A 23,226-nucleotide genomic window follows, 5' to 3' on the forward strand; every position below is an offset into this window, starting at 1 on the left:
GTCACACTACTGTGTATCCCTCATTTCACATCCAAGGAGTCATGATTGACGTTTTATTCCATTTTCTCTCCTGTCTCCATCAGCTCAGGTATCTACTTGTATTGACTACTCTTTGCTTTTCAGTCAGTTATGTCTAATGTCAGGGTAATGAATGGCCAATAATCTTAAATGTACATATCAGAGATGGCAAAATGTAGCATGCAGAAGATGTACTTAAGTTTCTATCTTCATATGAACATATGCTTTAAAAATACCAGGATATTAATTTTAATTGACAGTTTTCATTTTTTATTCTAATGTTTATTGATCCTTATTATTTTTTCTGCTTCACTAGCAGAAACACACATTGTGTCATAATAAATGTTTGAAATTATAAGAAGATTGTCATTTTTATGTCCCATCTCATGTCGAATATTGTCATTGCTCAGCTTCTGTGAAGAAACTTCTAACTCTAATATGGGAGCCTTGAAAATACGCAAAATAGGCAATTAGTGTAACAAGAAAAATTATTAGTGTGAGAGCCACACAGATTGCTAAATGAAAATCACAGTTTATTAAATGACCCCACTTGTCCCTCTATTCCTCTAGATTTATGAGTTAGAAGCAAAGTGCCTCTGCAAGGACTCCCAAACAAGTTTCTCTTAATATGTCTGGCGTAGCTGATTGTACCACATCATCATCTGTCTATACCAAGGATACATACAGTTCAGAGCAGTGAGAATTGAGATAATTGTGTAAAACTCTCCACTTTTCTCTGAAGTATATCTAGGCATTCGAAGATCAAAAATGTCTTTGGCTTCAATCATCCAGAAAATTGTTTTCATTACATGCTCAAACTTGGCTTATTTCGTCCATCACAGAAATTCCCTCTCCAACTGAATGTAGTAAAAAGCAAACAGGATGTCGTTTTTTAAAATATTGCATTTACTTATTTGGCTGTGCCAGGTCTTAGTTGTGGCACTCAGGATCTTCATTGCCACGTATGGGATTTTTAGTTGCGGCATGCAGAATCTTTAGTTGTGGCATGTGGGATCTAGTTCCCTGATCAGGGATCGAACCCAGGCCCCCTGTATTGGGCGTGCAGAGTCTGAACCACTGGACTACCAGGGAAGTCCCAGGATGTCATTTAAATACACTTTCTATTTTATTTTAGCACCTGAATCTCTGGGGCATTGATCCTGAGAGTTTGGGTGCCTTTGTGCTTCTATTTTTTTCTTTCTTTAACACTGAACATTCTGGACATTCAATAGCAGAGGTACATGGGCGATAAAGAAGGTACATGGCGGATAAAGAAGATAATTGATAAAATTAGTTATAACATTAATCCCATGTGATATTTCTTACTAAGACATGTGCAGTCACACCTACTTACATAAAGCAGCTTGTTATTTGACTCTTGGCTACACAGGCCAAATAACACGCACAGTAAATTAGAGCACATTTTCTCAAAGGTATCGTGGAGATTCATCTTGATTATAGACTCATCCTAACTAAAGAGATAACTTTGAACTTTCCAGGAAAGAAAGAAGGAAGGAAGGGAAGGAGGAAAAAGAGGGAGGAAGGAAATTTAAAAAACTGTCTGTACATCTCAGTAGTAAGTGTCCTGAAGTCTATCTTTCTGTTTTTAAAAAGTCACCAAACTTATGTTCCATGAATGTAAATGAAATTTTTTATCCTGTCATTTTAAATGCTTGGGAAAATGCTTTTAGTTTATTTCATTTTTTTCTAATGTTGCTCATATCTTTCATGCTTTGCTTATCTTTTGGAACTGTCTGTCCAACTTGAGCTCTGCCAGGAAGATATTTTGCAAGGACATCTTCTGCTCCCAGGTATAAAAATGAGTCAAACACCACTATTATTTTTATCCTTCAGGAAAAACCTTCTGTGAAAATCCTGATTGCATTTCCTTTTATAAGACTCCCTCTCATATCTATTAACTGAAAGGTTTGGGTCAAATCAGCCACATGTACTCTCTGTAGTTTATCAGCAGAAGGATTCTTTGAAAGATTAAATTGCATAGGACTGACATCTAAAGTGCAATGGAAGAAAAATAAATCACCTAGTAAAAATGCTAAAAATGTTATTTTCTTGGGGAATGTTGTAAAATGTTAGCAAATTAAATATATTACGTTTAAACCAATTTGTACTTGAGACTGGGTTGTTTATAGATGCTTGAAAGAACAGTCATTTATGTGTAAAGATAAGCAAATTGAAGCTCATAATTACCCATAACTGTGTTTTGTGTTTCCTAGAATTTTAAAGCAGTCAAAAAATATCAGTGAAATCAAGTATGGAGAAAATATTGCATTATTAATGGTGTATTTAAAAGTAAATAAGATCTTGAATGTCTCTATAAATCATTTTTAGTCAACATAATCCTTCAAGCATCAATTTGCTGTATTTTTAAATGCACATTCATTATCTCTGTATGTGATTTTCCCCATCTCTCATTTTTCTTCTCTGCATCTCTGTTTGGGGAAGAATGCAGAAAGTAGAAGTGATCTCTCAGAAATACATGTCTCCTCTCCCTTAGATAGAGTCCACATTTATGGTTAAATAATAATATGAAAATTCTAATTTCTCTCCCATTAGCCTTTCTGGCTCCAACTGCTGCTAATCTCAATGGTTAAGAGAACCACACACCATCTTCTTGCATCTCCAGACTCCAGATCCTACTTAAAGTTTTCTGAATTTGTCCTCAACCTCTCAGCCCCCCTGCCAGCTCCCTAGTTCAGGTTCTTGTCACCACCCGCAGCCCTGCCTCCTTAGGTTATTTCAGTAGCCTTTTAACTTCATGCCCTTGCTTCATCTCTCTCCTAACCATCATCACAGTAGCTGCTTTTAGTTCACGTATGTTATGTGCTAAGTCCAATGCTAAGACTTTATACACTTTTGCATTTAAAACTTAGAGCCAGCAACCACAGGCACAGATAACGTTATCCAACTTTTCACGTGACCCAACTGCAGGTTGCTTAGTGTTTAGTGTTAAATTAAGGGTCTGATGCAGATCCAGTACTGTCTGACTCTAAAGCACGAACTCTTGAATGTTACTATATGCCCCACCTCTCTCCACTGTGGCCACAGGAACTTTTTTTAAACCATGAATCTGACATATTATCTTCTGCAAATCTCTTCAGACAGAGTAGGTTTAAGAACAAATTCCTTAATACAATATCAATTGTTCTTAATTATCTGATTCTCTCTTACATTTCTGGCCTATTTTCAACCACTTTGCTAGTCTCTTCTTTTATTTCTGGTTAATCAGGAATATGTACTCAGTTTGTAGATCCCACCTAGAACATGACTCTCTGCCTTTGCCTATGTCGGCCTCTCTGCCTGGAAACCTCTTAATCCTTGTCGACCTGTCCTACACCCTCAGCGCTGAAGACTTTTCTCACTTGCAGAGAGAGCTGGTTTCTCTCCCCTCTGGGTCCCTTCATACCTGCACTAGGTAATAAACTCCTCAAGGGAAGAGCCTATGTGTTTTCTGTCTTTATGTTTTTGAGAATCTAGCATCATGCTTTGCTCATGCTGGGATTAAACATACTTTTTTTTTTAAATGAATGTAAGCATGCTTACTTTACATAGGAATTTTTGAATCATTCACTCCCCAAATAGCCCTATTCTCCTTTTGCATTTTGGAGAGGAGGTAGAGTTTTTCAAAATGATCCTGTTTGACCAATATAACCAGTTCATTGAGTCAAAGCATTTGGACTGGCTTCTCTACCTTAAGAAGTGTTGTGCAAGTCTTCCTTTATGGAACTATTGGGAGAGCTGACTACTAGCCTATTGAATCCTCTGCTTCAAAGCCACCCTTTGACTTATTACTGAGATTATTTTTCTCAGTTACACTGATTCTTTATGTATATTTCCTGCCCTTGGCCATGTTTGAAATTGAATTGCTTCTGTCTCTTCCCTTGACTTCTCTTTTAAACCTATTATCATTTAGTTCGTTTTTTCCTAGATCCTTATTTGAAAATGTCTGGCTGTAACACTTTCTTATAACTTCTATTTCTATCCTAGTTTTTGCTTAAGCTTAGTGTTGAATTAATAAGGTTGGGCAAAGTTTCAACAGCATTTAATCTTACATTTTTAATTATTCCTCACATTTTACTGTCTTGACACATTTACTGTAATAAAGGAAATCATTAATTCACGTAGAAATGTGTGTGAAAACTCTATTTTTCCTTTTTTCCTTTTGATTAATTTCCATATTCATCATTACTTTGCTTTTAATTTACTATGCATTCAAGAGAATGAGGGTGAAAAACACAATTTTTTCCCTTTTGGTCAAAAAGAACTGTCTTAGAAATCAAATGGGGCTGAAAATTAATTTACGCTTTGACTGTCAAAGGGGAAGAGAATACTTCTTCCTGAAGATTTCTTTTTTTTAATTTTTAATTTGTTTTTTGGCTGTGTTGGATCTTCATTGCTGTGCACGGGCTTTCTCTAGTTGCGGCGAGCAGGGGCTACTCTGTTGCAGTGCATGGGCTTCTTATTGGAGTGGCTTCTCTTGCTGCGGAGCATAGGCTCTAGGTGTGCTGGCTTCAGTAGTTGTGGCGCACGGGCTTAGTTGCTCCACAGCATGTGGGATCTTCCCGGACCAGGGATCGAACCTGTGTCCCCTGCATTGGCAGGCAGATTCTTAACCACTGCACCACCAAAGAAGTCCTTTAAAGATGTTTTCTTGCTCTCATCCTCATGTTTCTCCTCAATCCAAATACACAATACCCTTCTATACTTTCCTAGAAAAAAATACCATAAACTGGGTGGCTTATAAGTAACGGAAATTAATTTCTCACAGTTCTAGAGGCTGGGAAGTCTAAGATCAAGGCACCAACACATTCAGTATCTGGTGAGAAACCACTTCCTGGTTGGTAAATGGCATCTTCTCACTCTGTCCTCACATTACAGAAGGAGAGAGGGAGTTCTCTTGGGTCTCGTTTATAAGGACACAAATCCCATTCATGAGAGCTCTACCCTCAAAACCTAATCACCTCCCAAAGGACCCACCTCCTAAAACCAACACATTGGAGATTAGATTTCAACACATGAATTTTAAGGGGACAAACATTCAGTCTACAGCATTGCCGCTGTCATATCAATTTCTAAAATACATTCATAAAATTTATCATTTTAGCCATTTTAAATGTGTAGTGGAATTAAGTACATTTGCAATGTTGTGCAACCATCACCACTGTTCATCTCCAGAACTTTTTCATTATCCCAAATTGAAACTCTGCACCCATCTAACAATAATTCCACATTCTACCCTTCCCCATTCCAGCCCTGTTCATCTCTATTTTACTTTCTGTCTCTATGAACTTGACAATTGTAGCCACCTTATGTAAGTGGAATCATAAACTATTGGTCTTTTTTGTGTCTAGCTAAACCACGATTATTTCACTTCAGTTATGTATTCAGTAGAGTTCATGATGACACGAATTCTTCTCATTTCCTATTTGCCTTTAGCAACCACATATTACCTAATACATAATGGTTTTCAAAATGTATCTAGATATAGAACACAAATTAGTGGTTACCAAAGGAAAAAAAGAAGGTGGGTGGGGTGGAGAGGCAAATTAGGAGTGTGGGATTAAGAGATACAAACTAATGTGTATAAAATAGATTAAAAAACAGAATATTTACACCTGAAACTAATGTAATATTGTAAATCAACTATTTCAGTAAAATAAATAAGTTTTAAAAGAAAAAAATGATAGCTCTTGCTACATAATAGCTTTAGTAGCATAGACGTTAGAAGAATGAATTTTATACCCTCTGTAATAGTAAATTTTTATTATCTTCTTGTGTACTAATATTTCGATAAAAACAATTTACGCGTGAAAAAACATATCTGGAAAAAGACCATCCGTATAATATATTTCAGAAGTTTTTAGACTCATGTTGTGTCTTGTGAATTTTGAGAATTCAAACGCAGTACGGTGGAGAGGTGGAGAACAGTCTTTGGATACAGACAGACACGAGCACCGGTTCTAACAAGGCCACGAACTCGCCGTGTGACTGTGCCCACGTTCCATTCTTGGAGATTCGGTTACCTCGTGTTAAACACGAGGGACATGATGAATCTCACTCAGAAGTTGGTATGAGAATTAAGTGAGGCGATGCCTTCACCTACTCAAGAAGTGTTTATTAAATGCTTATTATAAGCCGGGCAATGCAGTAAGTGCTGGCTGGGCTGTGATGAATAATATAGAAAAAGCACGTGCCTGCATGGAGTTTACAGTGCCTGGATATAGCAAATGCTCCAAAGTGTTAGTTGCAATTATTGCTATTCTTCGGTATTTGATCCCTAGTTTCAAAAAAATAAACCTGCTTTATCTTATCCACACGTATGTTAAAGAGTTTCAAGCATTTTATCCAGTCCTAAATACAGGGCACGAGTCAGAATGCTAAAAAGTTTCTAAAGTCTGATAATTGCCTTATTAACCAGACAAGAACTTTCTGGAATGGCAAATATTGCTGAGTTGACAGTATTGAATAATAAGATGGTAAAAGAGCGTCAGGATGAGCCCCTTTATTGAGAGGTTATGAAAAAAACGTAATCTGGAGGCATTCAAGTGACCCAGAGAAGCTACATTTCCCTTAGAAGTGTTGGAAATTCTTTGACAAATTGGTTTCTATCTGAGAACCTGAATGAGTCTAAGATGGCCCTCATCTTCTAGAAAAGAACAGATGTGAAATAAGACTGCTGTTACTTCCCTAGGTCTTATTGAGACTCTTTTTTGCAAGAGGATGTGAGTCTGTGAGTTTTCTATAATAACATCATACCTCGAGTTGGGTCACTACGTAGTTATGGGATAATCTAGGGCTCAGGGAGAGATTTTTATGACAAGCTTTATAATAGACTTTCAGTGTTTTTCAGGAAGAAAATCCCACTGAGGATAGAAAGTTTATATTTTTCTTTGACTATAACACATCACAATAAAGATGATATTCTGCTGATATTTGAGATTCATGTTTTCTGCAAGAAAACTAAGTGTTTTGTTCTCTGTGACAGTGAAACTGTCTAGGAATGCTAAGGCAAGGAGGAAAATGGCATTTAGGTAACATTAACAGAAATAGGGAAGAAAATTTAAGCCTATAAGGCAGAAAGTAAACTGATAGTTATTGCCCAGTGTTTTTTTTTTTTTTCCCTGAGTCTCTTCAGTTTTAAGTGATTTTGGCACTGTTTACAAGATGATTTTTTTTATATTTCTTTATCTTTTGATTTGATTAAAAAACATTTTTGGGTGAACTGCGGATTATTTAAAATTCACAGACCTATGAAGAAACTATTGTTTGTTCTTTGCCAACCATAGCCCATCCTTCTGTGATGGTTAATATTAGGTCGACTTGGCTAGGCCATGGTACCCAAATATTTGGTCAAAACCCTGGTCTGAATGTTACTGTAAAGGAATTTTTAGATGACATTAACATTTAAGTTAGTAGACTTTGGGTAGAGCAGATTACTTTTCATAAATGTGGGTGGGCCTCATCCAGTCAGCTGAAGGACTTAATAGAAAAAGGATCCATCTCCCCAGAGGAAGAGGGAATTCTGCCAGCAGACTGCCTTTGGACTCCAGCAGTCACATTAACTCTTCCCTGGATGTCCAGCCTACCAGCTCACCCTGCAGATTTTGGACTTGTCAGCCTCCACAATCACATGAGTCAATTCCTTAAAGTCTTTTTCTTCTATATATACATACATCTTATTGTTTCTATTTTTCTAGAGAACCCTGACTAATACACCTTGTGTGCGTGAATCATTCTTGAAACAGAAATTTCTATCTAGGCATTCACCTTGGACAGTTGATCGGGAAGTGTTTTTGCCAGGTCTGTATAAGACACAGTTCAGATATATTTGGAAGCCTGGCTATGAAAAAAAAATCAGAGAGATTTTAAAAAAAGAGCTATATTATCTATCTAATTCTACACTGATGTTTCTGGTTTTACCTGTGTGTTTATTAATATTTTCATCTTCCCCATCCACACATTTTTCCTATTGTTGACATCGGATAACAGAAAACATAGTCTTTAATAAAAATTTGGTTTTAGCAATCAGATGAAAACAGATACTCTTTCAGTCTAATAAGGACAAACACTAGCAAGAAGTTAATCTCGTTATTAAAATTCCAATTATCTTTTAAAATCTCCAGCATGAGGGCAGCTAATGGGTTACAAAGAAACAGAAGATTGTATGACAGAAAAGAGATTATGAGAGCTTGAGATAGCTGGTTCCTCAAAAAATGTTTTTTGTTAGCTAACAGGGACAGCCATTTGAATGGAGGGTGGGTATAAACTGAAGGAGCTAAAGAAACCATACTGGATTTCTACCATTCTGGAGACAGAATTTAGAGTGTTAGGACTGAACCTGAAATAAAGAAGTGAAGTAAAGATTACCACCTGGATTCCAGTTGGTCATGATGAAATGATAAAAAATATCTGGCTATTATAGACTATATCACTTATCCCTTTCATGACAATCCCTTTCATGCCCAGTTGGACTCATGCAACACAAAACATAGGCTGGATACCAAAGATGTGATGGTAAAGAAATCAGTCTTGACTTTCAAGGTCCTTAAAAATTTGTGACATCCTTCTATTTATTGCAACTGTTTGCATCCATCCCCTTTTTCAGTGTATTAGCTCATTGCAGTCGATGGACAATGAATATATATATTTTATACACTTCACAATGTTAAGCATAGATACACTCATACACACAGCTGTTTCAGTTTGCTATTGCCACAAAATTCTGCTTAGCAAATCTCCTCACACTCAGTAGCTTAAAGCAATAAGCATGTATTAAATCTCATGCCTCTCTGAATTGCCTGTGGATCAGCTGTTCTATAGGCTGGGCTGGATGTAGCTCTCCTGATCTGTGCTGGGCTTGGCTGGGTTGTTTGATTGTCATTTACATGTTTTCTCTTACTCCCAAAGGGATAGCATGGCATGTTCTCATCACAGAGGCAGAGGTATAGGAGGTCAAGCCGAATCACACAGGCATTTCAAGCCTCTATTCTGTCACATCTACCAAGTTCACATTGGTCACCAATGTGAGTATATGTGAATATATAACAAGTCACCAAGCTATATCCAGGGATGAGTGGGAGGACAGATGCTGTAAAGTTACTGGACAAGTTTTGGGTGTATAATTCCATTGCTGGGGGAGGGGAAGTGAAGCATTGGAGAAATCTAACACAGATACACTTAGGGAATTCTAAGTGTGTACATATTTCTCCAAACTATATAGATATAGTTTATATATGTATAAGAATAACTTATAAAGTTTTGGTCTTTGTTATTACATTGAATATGCTGATATGCACAGCTTCAAAGATATCCTTAAGAACAGAACTTTTAGCATATTTTGGTGAAAAAGAAAAGCAGTACACATACTTCACGAAAGGTGGAACAGCTTTTACAGGGCTGATGTAATTGAGAGCTATGTGGAGTGGCAAAGTTGTTCTTATGCCTCTCCAAGGTGGATTAGGGTTTTCTTTGATGTGAAACTTCTTCAGAGTGAATCCAGATCAAGAGAGAGACTGTCCTCACAGATCTTCATGAAATATAGGAAAGAAAATTCACTTTTTTATGCCCAGTAACTTGATTTTATACCTCTTTTTGTGGGCTACATATCAGGCAAGAGCAACCAGTATGACTTCAGAAAGCAAAACACCTAAACAATTTTTTTGTCAAAAACTGTCATCTGAGAGTAACTTTTGATTTCTAAAAGAAAAATAAACTTGTTTTCTTTAGGTCACATAGCAGCACCTTACATGCATTACAAGATTTTACAAAGTAGAGTTGACCTTTAGACAACACAGGGTTAGGAGCACCTGCCCTCTGCGCAGTTGAAAATCCATGTACAACTTGCAGTTGATTGTTTGTATATGTGGCTCCTTAATATCCATGGTTTTGCATCCACAGATTCAACCAACTACAGATCGTGTAGTATTGTAGTATTTACTACTTCTGAAAATCCACATAAGTGGACCCATGCAGTTGAAATCCACATTATTCAAGGGTCAACTGTATTTTCACATGTCTGGTTGGATATTTATATAATATCAATATAGATAAAGATGTGTATCCTCATTTGCCATATGAAGAAATTAAAGCTCAAATTAATGAAATTGACTTAACTGTAGTCTACGTAATAGTGAAGGATGCATCTGACCACATAAAAGATACTCCAATTCAAATTGGCTTAAGCAATAAAAAGGATTAAATGGTGCAATAAAGTGAAGCTCAGTGGTAGATTAGGATAATCTCTGGTTTAATAAGAGCTTGACTTTTCTGTGATTGCTGTAGATCTGTCTTTCTCCATATTCTGATTTTATATTTTGACCATATTCACAAGCTTGCCACTAGCAGAACTGAGGGCAAGTGCTTTCTGATTTACATCCTTTGAGTAAGAGCACTGAGCTTTCCACTCACTGAACCATCCCTCCGCCAGTCTCACAGGCCCTGGAATACTGTGTGGTGATTGGTCGGTGCCTGGATTACACAAACCAGTCCCTGTAGCCTTGAGCTGGATGTTATCCCAAACTCATGGAGCTCATTGTAGCCAAGGTTTATCCCTGCTATTGAATAAAAAGATACTCAAAACTGAGCAAACAGATCATACCAAAGAAATCTAGGAATTTAACCAAAAATGAGGGTGAAGGAAGAGGTTAAAAGCTAATAAATAGCATATATATAAGATTAAAATCTGTTCCCCACACTCCTTTAGTGACCTTTTCACTCTTAATCTTTTATTGTTTAATACACATTTTGAAATGGGTTATTACAAATATTTACCTACTTTCTCCCTTATGTGACTAGTAAGATAGAGCAGGTCTTATTGTAACAAGATGGTAAATCAGGTAATCATCTATTTCTTGAGCCTTTGTTGAGATTTTCTATGAAATATCAGTGAAGGCAAAAGCTTTGCTACTTCTGAGACATGGCATTTCAATATTATACATTCTGATGTTATTGTTCAGGTGTCATTCTTTTACTGATAAAATTCTTCAGAACAAAAGGCCATTTATTTGATTGATTCATGTAGACAAATTCTTATACCTTTATAGGCAACTGGATTTGGAAGACAGATCAAGTCATACATTACAGAGCTATTTCTTCTGAAGGTTGTTCTTCCATGTCAGCAAATGCACATTTTGTTGGTAATAAATCACCAAAATGTTTGTGGCTACATGTATGTTATATATGAAACATTGTTAATGGCTTACCATCTTTGCGCCAATATGGTTTTATGCTGGACAATTTAAGGACAGTTTCCAGTTCAAAGCCTTTGGTCATTTTTCAGAGGCTCCATTAAGTTTTCCAGGCTACTTAGAATACCATTTAGTAAATTGCTGCCTTAGGGCACTAGATAATGATTTTATGGTTTAAAGAGTTAATACACTTAAATTGCCTGACTTAAGTAAAATGCCTCATTACACCACACACACACACACACACACACACACACACACACACACACACACACACACACACTCACTCACTCACTCACTCACTCACTCACTCACTCACTATAACTTTGGCCACTAAACTTTACTGCTGGGTTCCCAGGATGTGTTAGAATAATAATAATTCAGTTTTCAACATTAAAGGCGCTCCAGAGACCATGTCATCAAATTTCCTCATTCTAAAGAGGCGATAACGGAGTCACTGGATTTATCTCGCTGCTCTAGTACTTTAGAAGGCTATAGCTCTCTGAACTCCAAAACATGCATCATTTGAGGAGTGATTATTTCTTTCTTTTCACAGAAAATAAAATATTCCCAAATTATGTTTGAGGATGAAAGAATAACGAGCCATCAGCCGAGCAAATCTGTCTAAAATCGATCATTAAAAAACAAATACACACTAAGACACATTATAATCAAATTACTGAAATCAGTAATAAAGGTAACATTTTAAATGTAGTCAGAGGAGAAAGACACATTGCATCTGGAGGAACAACAATGAGAATGACTTCAGGCTTCTTATCAGAAAATGTGTAAGACAAAAAAATAGAGAAATAAAATATAAAACATAAAATTGATCCTTGTGGGGAAGGAGTAACAGCATTTCACAGATCTCTATAATTTTTTTTAATCTTATTTAATTTCCCAAGAAAAGGTGTGGTTATTGCCCATGCTGTAGTTCTCAAGGCTAAAAAGATCCAAATAGCTTCCAAAAAATCCGTAGAGGTGACTCCACCCGGCCGTACTTGGGCCAATTGCATTTAGGTTTAATATTCCTCCTAGCTCCTAGCTCCTGCTGTTTCTAGGCATCCTTTTCTTTTACAGATTTGACATTTTCTTTTGACCTTAACTTCTTAATGTCCCTTCATTTTCTAAACACTTCATTTTCACACATTCGGAAAATGGAGTCTTTTAAATAAGGACCCCTGTCCTACTGTCAGTTCATAGTAAAGTCAGCACCGTAATCCAGATGTCATGCTTCTCTGTCTGCTTATGGTCAGTTTGCATAATATGATTTAAAACAATAAAGTTAGTGTTATTCCCGTGAGTTTCAGAATGCAATGTTTTCAGCTTCTCCCATTCTACACGCTCCCTTCCTTTGTCCCTTTAAACATTCTTGTCTCTCTTATCACTGAAAATAGATAAATAAAAATATATAAAACCTTTCTTCCCCACATACGTGTCTAACCAACTCCCTAAGAATTAATCAATGTTCTCTGCCTTTATTACAATTCATTTCTGCCCTGACCAACTCACTAAAGCTGGCCTCATTGAGTTAATAATCTTTTACTTCTCAGATCAAATGAATACTTAAGCTTTTCTGTCTCTCTAGAGCAAATGACTCCTTTCTGAAACTCTTTCACTGTTAGAAAGAAAATGTTTGCTCCCACCTCTTTGACCGGACTTCTTTCACTTCCTCATCCCCTGCCCCATTTTTTTCATAGCTCATAATTCAATTATTTATGTGTTCTACCTTCTCACTGGCTTCAACACCACCTACACGGCTATGACTCCCTCAACTCTTTACTTAGACCAGTGGTTCGCAGCCAGGGTCCTTTCACACACCCCTCCTGCCCGCAGTACACATCTGGAGTCATTTTTGGTTAACACAACTGGAGGAGTGTGCATGCTACTGCAGGAGTGTGATCTAGTGTGCAGAGGCCGTGGATGCTCTAAATATCCTACATGCACAGGGAAGCCTCCTGTAACACAAGAATATCCAACTAAAATGTCAATAGCACCAAGGATGAGAAACCCTCATCTAGACCATACCTTTCCTCAATGTCCAATTTACATTCAGTTGTTTAGCTGACGTCTCTACAACACTGATGTTCCAAAGAGGCTGTGAGCATCACATTATCAAAAAATTCAGCATAATTTGTGCCTTAACAAGAAATTCTCCCATGTTGCCTGGTTTTCAATTTTAGAGTTTCTCTTTTTTAACTCTTCAGTGTATAACACATTTCCTTACTGGAAAAAATTTTCTTATTTAACATTATAATTGTAATCTATGTTGATTTCTTCTGTTTATGATAGCAACTGTTTGACCTTTTATAAACTTTCAGTCACTTTTTGGGGGGTAGGGGTCTATTCAAACTCATTATGGGATGGAGGTCACACACATACATACTTATGTGTGTAAACTAATTTGGGAAAGTGATATCTACTCCATCATTTTCCTTTCACTATGTCAATTAGGCAAATCACAATTTCGAATAATCAGATTAATTTATTCAGCACTTTTAGAAAAGAAGACTTTTGTAAAGTTGTCAGTGAAACCCAGATCACCAACCTTTCGTCTTTGTGAATACACACACACATGTGTATATACATGTTTGTGTATATACATACACATATTTAAATATATACATATATATATACATGAAGTATTTGCTGGTGATGCTGTGTTTATGCAAGATTGAAATGAATAGCTTTAGAATAATACTTCTCAAAGGCTTCTTGGCTATACAGAATTAGGATCTTAGCTTATTATCTGGGAATCTACATTTTTAAACAAGTACAAGGTGGTTTTATGTGAATTCATGCTAAAGAACCAATTCCTTTGCCAAGGTCCAGGCCAATCACAAAACAGGCTATTACATTTTATTCTCTGTTGCATCTGTTGAAGAGCTGCCATTTCCCCTCAGTCAATACAGTAGAGCTGTTGGCAGGAGGTAGCAGATAATTAATTTGTAGACTTTTAGGCCACCATTTTGGACACTGGGCCTCTGGGCTGAATGTTTTCCCGAGACCATACTGAAAATGTTTTGGCATCACCCAGACTCACACCCTTGTTGCTAACAGTAATGTTTGCTTTAGATGGTCACAAGATTGATCACAGTCTCGAGGAATCAATGTAGATCTGGAGGTAAGGACTTCCTTATGTGGAAAGAGACATTTTCTGATCTGAAGGCACATCACTTAGGTTGCTAAGGTGATTTTTTTTTCTCAGCCCTTTACCTTCTTCTATAAATACATGTCCCTATTTTAACTTCATTGATTTGCATACTTGACTCTGCTATTTAATTCATTCTTTGCAGCCCTTGGGGCTTCTGGGAACATGCGCACACAGGGCGTGATTGTAGTGTGGTAGTGTGAAAAGGATCCTTGGCTAGGAGGCTGGGTACCTTCTTTTCCAGCTCTGATTCTAACACCAACCAGCCGTGCCTGTCTATGTTTGAATTTCACTTCATTTTTTTATATGAAGAAGATTACAGCACATTAATCTTGAGCTTTTTTGAAGTCTTCTGAGGTCTCATTGAGCTCTGGAGAAAGGAGTCAAGTTATGAGTGTGACAATGGCATCTGGCAGTAGATGTGCTAGTTCTTTTCCATATGAGACCTGAAGTTTTTGAATCGTATAGTATAAACATAGAAAATGTGAAATATCCTTAAAGCGATAGAGATAAAATACTTCTAGGACTTGATATGCCAGATTAAGGATTGAGATTTTTTGTTTATGTTATGCATTTATGGGTCTGTGTATTTATACACGATCAGTAGTAGACAGTATTGATGGGAAAATGTCAACTTGTTCTAATAAAAATATTTGAAATGAATTTAAAGAAATAGACACACATATATGCTGTGTATATACAAGTACCTATGTATTTAGGTGTGTGTGCATATACATAATTATTGGACTTTGTTTTTAGACAAAGACAGTTTAAAGTGGGAAAATAATATAAGAAATTTGTTACGAGAAGATTGTTCTGGCCACACTACGAGAGAGAAATTTGAGGGATAAGGATTTAAGACTAAGACACCCTCTCAGGGGCTCTTCAAATAGCTTAGAAAGAAAGAATGAGAGTCTCAATTGGGTAGTAGCCCTGGGAATGAAGAGGAGGAAATGGATGGGACAGAGTGTGAGTCAGAATGGTTGTTCATATAATCAACTTCTTTGAACACTTTCTGAATCAGACTTACCTTAGGGAAACTCCAAAACATTATTCTTAAGCACTCACATACCTTCTCAGTATGAGAAAAAACCAGGTTCTTTTGTAGGTGCTGAAAGAATTTAATTAAACTCAACCAACTGATAAAAGAAGTAAAAGTTTAGGAGGTGACTTAATTGGGTCATGGGAGGGCTCTCCTTTTAAGGTCAGAACTTCCCATTTAAAGGACAGCACCCCCCAATGGCAGCATTTGTGCTGTATTTGGAAACACGAATCTTTGAACAATTCCACTAACTGGCTGCCACCACCTGCGTTAATGGATACAGTGCCGTCTTCTCCCTGCGAGCCTCACACATATGTGGCCACGTTACACGAGGTGCACAAATTGCCTGCAAAGACAGTAAAACTTACAGTTCCTGTCAAGGTGGCGGCTGGATGATTATTATTATTGATCCACTTGGCTGCATCTTGTCACTGTGTCACAGCTGGCTTGCAGTCCTAGGGAAGAGCTGTTACATACGCGGGAATCTTGAAAGCAAAGGGGGAAAAGGGAGGGGGGGAAAGAACCACCGGATACCCTGCTATGCTTTGGTTTAGGGTGCTGGTGAGAAAGTAGAATTCATACGTTGGTGGAGAGAGTGTTGGTGCTAGAGAAAAAATTTTATGTAAATTTTAATGAACGGTGGATAAATGCTTTAGATTATGTGAACATTCAATTTATAAGTTAATTTTGGAGCGCCTACCCCAGAAATCACATAATCTAAAATCACTCTAATAATAGTTTGGCTGTGACTAAATTCACAGTTAAAGGAGAGACGTTACTCTAAATTTAGGCTCATTTTTGGATCATGAAAATTGTTAGATTGGGTCATACACACCATGGTGCTGAGTAGTGCTTAATTAACTTAATGGGCCAAGACTTCATTTTGCATGATCTTTATGGGATTTGTGGAACTGCTGGTAGTGTAACTAGCAGGAGCAAAAGCCAAGATTCTGCCACCAGGGGGCGCTTAAGTACTTCCTTTCTCTACAAGTCACTCAATCAAATCAGGACTTACTGATGTTTGAAAGAGGTGTAGAAGTAGACACTGATTTCCAGAAGGGTGACATTAAACTTCTTAAATACATTAGAAAAATATACCAGTCCTAATGATAGGATTTAGTCTATTTAGTGAACCAGACAGCAAAATACACACACATAAGGAGACAAATGTTCTCAAATGACAGTGATTATATCAAAATGTTGAGTGCTTATTGGATGTAAGAAACAGAGTTCATTAACACCTTTTATTATCTCCGTTCTCACAACATTATCTCATGTTAAGTATCTCAATTCTCACAACAGTATTATGAAGTAGGTACTATTATTAACATTTGTTTTGTAGAAGAGGAAATGCCAACTCTGAGAGGTTAATATAGGTTACATGATTGGTTAGTCGCAGAGCTGGTATTGTAATGCAGCCGTCTATTCTGAAGCCTTCATTTTTTTTACCAGTGTGTCCATTTGCTTCTGAAATCAGCACCCTTAGAATTGGCTGAAATCCAGAGGTTTGTCAAAATTTTAAACAAATGTTATTTAAAATTTAGGGAAATTTAAAAGGTTTAGTTGACATTAAAGTTGTGTTGAATTTCCTTCCTGGTAGAAGAAAATGACAAAAGAGAATGGACATTGCATTTGGTAATAAACACAGAAACACTATAATAGTAATACAATACACTTGAGCTGCCTTTGTGAATTAATTTTAAAATGGTTGCATGCCCAGAATTGATTAATATGAACTTCCCAATAGAAGAATCTCTGACTTAGCCTTTCTTGTTAATAGGATTGTCACTTTTTTTCTCTCCAACTCTGAACAACAGATAACATTGTATAAAACTTTTCCCAATAGAGGCTCCAAATCAGCAGGGGATGGAAAATACACACTCTTATTCAGAGGCCCATTTTCTTTATTTTGTAAAAACCAGTTGGGAAGAAGGTTAATCACAAACAGAGATGTAATTCAGCCCAGGCAAGAGTTCCTTCCCCATTCTGACAATGGCCTTAATCTTAATTACTTGATTCACTCCAAGGAAGAGTCAGATTAATGTACCTGTTAGAACACCACCCAGTTTGTCTAATTAATGTAAATTGTAAAATGTTCAGGAGGTGTTAGGAAGCAGAATGTGGTTTGTTCTCTAATTTGAAAACACTCTAATTAGGATGTATTCTTGGAGAGAGGGTTCTTTGTGTACCACCCCCAGGAAAATCAGGAAGATTTCTAAGGAAAAAAAAAAAAAGGCTTGGGCTGTTGTCATATTGGAGATGCATTGTTTTTCTGAACAAAGACATATGAAATAATGGAATCCGTGACTGCACGTGTGTTTGTCTCAGACTAAATCAACTCCTCTGAATTATCTAAGGCTGAGAAGACACAGTTAGAAGTGCGATTCAGGCTCTGCGAACACTAACCTCAATCTCTGATCATTAGCACAGCACTCTCTTCTCATCACCACCCCTGCCACCACTATAACCACCACCATCATCATCCAAAGTGATTATATACCTGTTTGTTTAAGATACTATAAAAGTAAAAATTAAGTAAACATTGTCCCTGTCACCTAGAGCTTTACTATGTAGCTGAAGAGAGAAAGAGAAGTATTCTTTTTAATTCATATGTTGAAAATTTTGGTTTTATTAGTGTCTAGTATAATACTGGGCATTATACTAGAAATACCGTAGAGATGCTACTGGAGAGAAACTAACCCTCTCAATAATTTCAGTCATTTATTGAGCATATATTTATTGCATATCTGCTATGTACTAAGATACTTTGCTAGGTAGAAAGGACACCTAAATGAACGAGACCTATGGGCTCCAAGAACATTGCATCCAATGGATGAGATATGAAAGGAATCAGGAAAGAATGATACCTGGCAAACATGTTACGCTAGGGTTAGGCATGGGGAGCCATGGGAATATATGAGGGGTCCCCCACTCTATTTTCTAGAAGTGTTTGTGAGAGAAGATCCCAGGAAGAGGTCAACAGGAAGAGTTAAGTGGGCAGGCAGAAATGAGAGCATTTCAGCCTGTAAAGATCCGGAGGTGAGAGAGTCCAGAGATCACCCATGAATCAAGAGTGAGCTTTACCCGGTTGGAGAGAAGAGAATGGAGGGAGAGATGGTAAGAAATGAGGCTGGGAATGTAAGCAGGGGCCGAATCCCCCAAAAGCCTTCTTTTGCTATGGGAAGTTTAGGCTTAACCCTGTAAGTATTAAGAAGACATGAGAGCATTTCAACAAAACACTTTTGAACTTGAGAAAGATCACTGTAGATGTTGTGTGAAGAAAGAATGGCTAAGAATTAAGAGAGGAGTCAAGTAAACTTGGTGGCAGGCTGTCAGAACTTTTAGGTAGAGCTAGTAGGTAGTATTCTGACTGTGGTAGCAACAGTGGGACTGACAAAGGTGGATGGTATCAAGAGATATTCCAGAAAGAATCCTAACTGGATTAATGGTTGGATACATGGGGGTAGGGGAGGTATAGGATAGGATTCCTTTCAGACCTAATAGAGATCTTCCTTGAGTTATGATGGGATTAAGTCCTGATATAAAACCATTGTAAGTTGTTAAAATCATAAATTGAAAATGCATTTAATACACCTAAGCTACTGACCATCATAGCTTAGCCTAGCCTACCTTAAACGTGCTCTGAACACTTACAATAGCCTACAATTTGGCAAAATCTTCTAATGCAAGGCCTACTTTATAATAGTGTTGAGTATCACCTATGATTTATAGAATACTGTCCTGAAAGTGAAGAAGAGAATGGTTATATGGTACAGAATGGCTGTAAGTGTGTCTGTTTTCTTTTTTAATATAATTTTTAAAATTTAATTAGTTAACTATGTGGCTGCATTGGGTCCTTGTTGCTGAGTGCAGGCTTTCTCTAGTTGCAGCAAGTGGGGGCTACTCTTCGTTGCAGTGTATGGGCTTCTCATTGCAGTAGTTTCTCTTGTTGTGGAGCATGGGCTCTAGGCATGTGGGCTTCTGTAGTTGTAGCACGTGGCCTCAGTAGTTGTGACTTGCGGGCTCTAGAATGCAGGCTCAGTAGTTGTGGCACACAGCCTTAGTTGCTCCACAGCATGTGGGATTTTCCAGGATCAGGGATCGAACACGTCCCCTGCATTGGCAGGTGGATTCTTAACCACCACGCCACCAGGAAAGTCCCAGTGTATCTGCTGTTTACCCATGTGATCACTGGTTGACAGGGAGCTGCAGCTCACTGCCACTGTCTAGTATCTAGAGAAAGTATCATACCGCAAATGGCTAGCCCAGGAGAAGATCAAAATTCAAAATTTGAAGTAAGGTTTCTACTGAACGTGTATCACTTTTGTGCCATCGTCGTCGAAAAAAATGTAAGTCAGGGACTGTATGTATTTTATAATTGATTTGTGAGACAGCCTCATGGTTTGGAATACACAGTTTCAAAGAAAATTAATATGGCTGCGTAAAGATGCTGGTAAGAAAACTGGGAATTTTGGAAGTGTTGGAGGCAACTGAAATTGTATCAATACATTACTAATTCTCTTACCTGGGTATGACTTCTTCCACTTTAAAAACTGAACACACTTGACAATCAGTAGGCAAACAAAAATTAACTTGGAGTTTTCTAAATGATTGAACTTTGTTTCACGTGCTTGGGGAAATTCTCACCTCTGCTAACATACTTAGTAGGTTTACTGGCTTCTGAGACATAGTTATCACATCATTACTTAGCTAGTTTTCCAGCTCACAGAAAATTAGAAGCACCAAAAATAAGGAGGCTGGTAGGAAGCAGGCACGCTGACAGAAGGCACAAGAATAAATGATGGTGTATATTTATTCTTCAGGGAAGCCTTCTTTGAGCACTTCCTAGGTGCTTAGCACTGGTGATATCCTCCATCTGGGGAATCAGCGCTTGGGGATTCAGCTGGCAAAGAAGGAAAAGGAAAACCATATAATACAGGTGCAAGAACTCAAAAGAGCATCGCAAACTGGAGTAATTTAGCATTGTTTATCATCATCCCATATTTTACAACCCACGCAGTCAACCAGCAATGTTCGTATTGATAGCAAGTCTTTAAGAATAAAAAGAGATACACTAGATTTCACTTTATAAAAAGAAGGGAGCATAAAATGTTTTCTAAAGCATTCCATCAAAAATGGCTGATATTTAAATTGGTGACATCTAGACACTGAAAGCTACTTTTATTTCCTTAAACTCTTTTTAGGTAAGGAGGAGTAACTATTAATTTTATGTGAGAAAACAGCAGTATTTCTTTTTCTTCATTTTCTTCTTCTTCCTCCCCTTTTTTTAATCTAAATGTACACCTCAGCCATGCAAATTCTCAATTGTAATGAGATTCATTTTTACAGAGTTGAAAAATGTTGAAAAGCCCTTTTCAGCTCACTTTCTTGAGAACTACATGGAATATTTGGGTATTTTTTGCTGGTCGGTTTTATGGAAGCAAAGAAGTGGGGGCTGTCTTCCCATGGAAACTCCACTGGCCCATAGAACTTCTGATAAGAAATAGTAGAATTTCCCTCAAAAAATACCTAGAAACAAATGACAATGCAAACACAACAACCCAAAACCTATGGGATGCAGCAAAAGCAGTTCTAAGAGGGAAGTTTATAGCAATACAGTCCTACCTCAAGAAACAAGAAAAATCTCGAATAAACAACCTAACCTTACACCTAAAACAATTAGAGAAGAACAAAAAAACCCCAAAGTGAGCAGAAGGAAAGAAATCATAAAGATCAGATCAGAAATAAATGAAAAGGAAATGAAGGAAACAATAGCAAAGATCAATGAAATTAAAAGCTGGTTCTTTGAGAAGATAAACAAAATTGACAAACCATTAGCCAAACTTCTCAGGAAAAAGAGAAGATGAAAATCAACAGAATTAGAAATGAAAAAGGAGAAGTAACAACGGACACCACAGAAATAGAAAAGCTCATGAGAGACTACTACAAGCAACTATATGCCAATAAATTGGATAGCCTGGAAGAAATGGATAAATTCTTAGGAAAGTACAATCCTCCAAGAGTGAACCAAGAAGAAATAGAATATATGAACAGACCAATCATAAGCACGGAAATTGAGACTGTGATTAAAAATCTCCCAACAAACAAAAGCCCAGGGCCAGATGGATTCACAGGTGAATTCTACCAAACATTTAGAGAAGAGCTAACACCTATCCTCCTCAAACTCTTCCAACATATAACAGAAAGAGGAACACTCCCAAACTCATTATGTGAGGCCACCATCACCCTGATACCAAAACCAGGCAAAGATGTCACAAAAAAAGAAAATTACAGGCCAACATCACTGATGAATATAGATGCAAAAATCCTCAACAAAATACTAGCTAACAGAATCCAACAGCACATTAAAAAGATCATACACCATAATCAAGTGGGCTTTATCCCTGGAATGCAAGCATGCTTCAATATATGCAAATCTATCAATGTGATACATCATATCAACAAATTGAAGGATAAAACCGTATGATAATAGACGCAGAAAAAGCTTTTGACAAAATCCAACATCCATTTATGATAAAAAAAACTCTCCAGAAAATGGGCCTAGAAAGAAATTACCTCAGCATAATAAAAGCCATATATGACAAACCCACAGCAAACATCATTCTAAATGGTGAAAAGCTGAAAGCATTCCCTCTAAGAACAGGAACAAGACAAGGGTGTCCACTTTCACCATTATTATTCAGCATAGTTTTGGAAGTGTTAGCCACAGCAATCAGAGAAGAAAATGAAATAAAAAGAATCCAAATTGGAAAAGAAGAAGAAAAATTGTCACTCTTTGCAGATGACATAGAAAACCCTAAAGATTCTACCAGAAAACTTCTAGCACTAATTGATGAATTTAATAAAGTAGCAGGATATAAAATTAACGTACAGAAATCTCTTGCATTCCTATACACTAACAATGAAAGAGCAGAAAAAGAAATTAAGGAAACTCTCCCATTTACCATTGCAACAAAAAGAATAAAATACCTAGGAATAAACCTGCCTAAAGAGGCAAAAGACCTGTATGCAGAAAACTATAAGACACTCATGAAAGAAATCAAAGATGATACAAACAGATGGAGGGACATACCGTGTTCTTGGATTGGAAGAAACAATATTGTGAAAATGACTATCTTACCCAAAGCAATACACAGATTCAATGCAGTCCCTATCAAGTTACCAATGGCATTTTTCACAGAACTAGAACAAGAAATCTTACAATTTGTATGGAAAAGCAAAAGACCCCGAATAGCCAAAGCAATGTTGAGAAGGAAAGACAGAGTTGGTGGAATTAGGCTTCCTGACTTCAAAGTATATGCGAAGTCCACAGTGATCAAGACAGTATGGTACTGGCACAAAAATAGGAAGGTAGATCAATGGAACAGAATAGAGAACCCAGAGGCAAACCCACACACATATGAGCACCTTATGTTTGACAAAGCAGGCAAGAATATACAATGGAAAAAAGACAGCCCCTTCAATAAATGGTGCTGGGAAAATTGGACAGCTACATGCAAATGAATGAAATTAGAACACTTCCTAACACCATACACAAAAATAAACTCAAAATGGATTAAAGACCTACATGTAAGGCCAGACACTGTAAAACTCCTAGAGGAAAACATAGGCAGAACACTCTATGACATACATGAAAGCAAGATCCTTTTTGACCCACCTCCTAGAATCATGGAAATGAATTCAAGAATAAACAAATGGGACCTCATGAAACTTAAAAGCTTTTGCACAGCAAAAGAAACCATAAACAAGACTAGAAGGCAACCCTCAGAATGGGAGAAAATACTTGCCAA

This window comes from Hippopotamus amphibius, chromosome 13, assembly GCF_030028045.1.
Source record: "Hippopotamus amphibius kiboko isolate mHipAmp2 chromosome 13, mHipAmp2.hap2, whole genome shotgun sequence".
NCBI classification, from domain to species: domain Eukaryota; kingdom Metazoa; phylum Chordata; class Mammalia; order Artiodactyla; family Hippopotamidae; genus Hippopotamus; species Hippopotamus amphibius.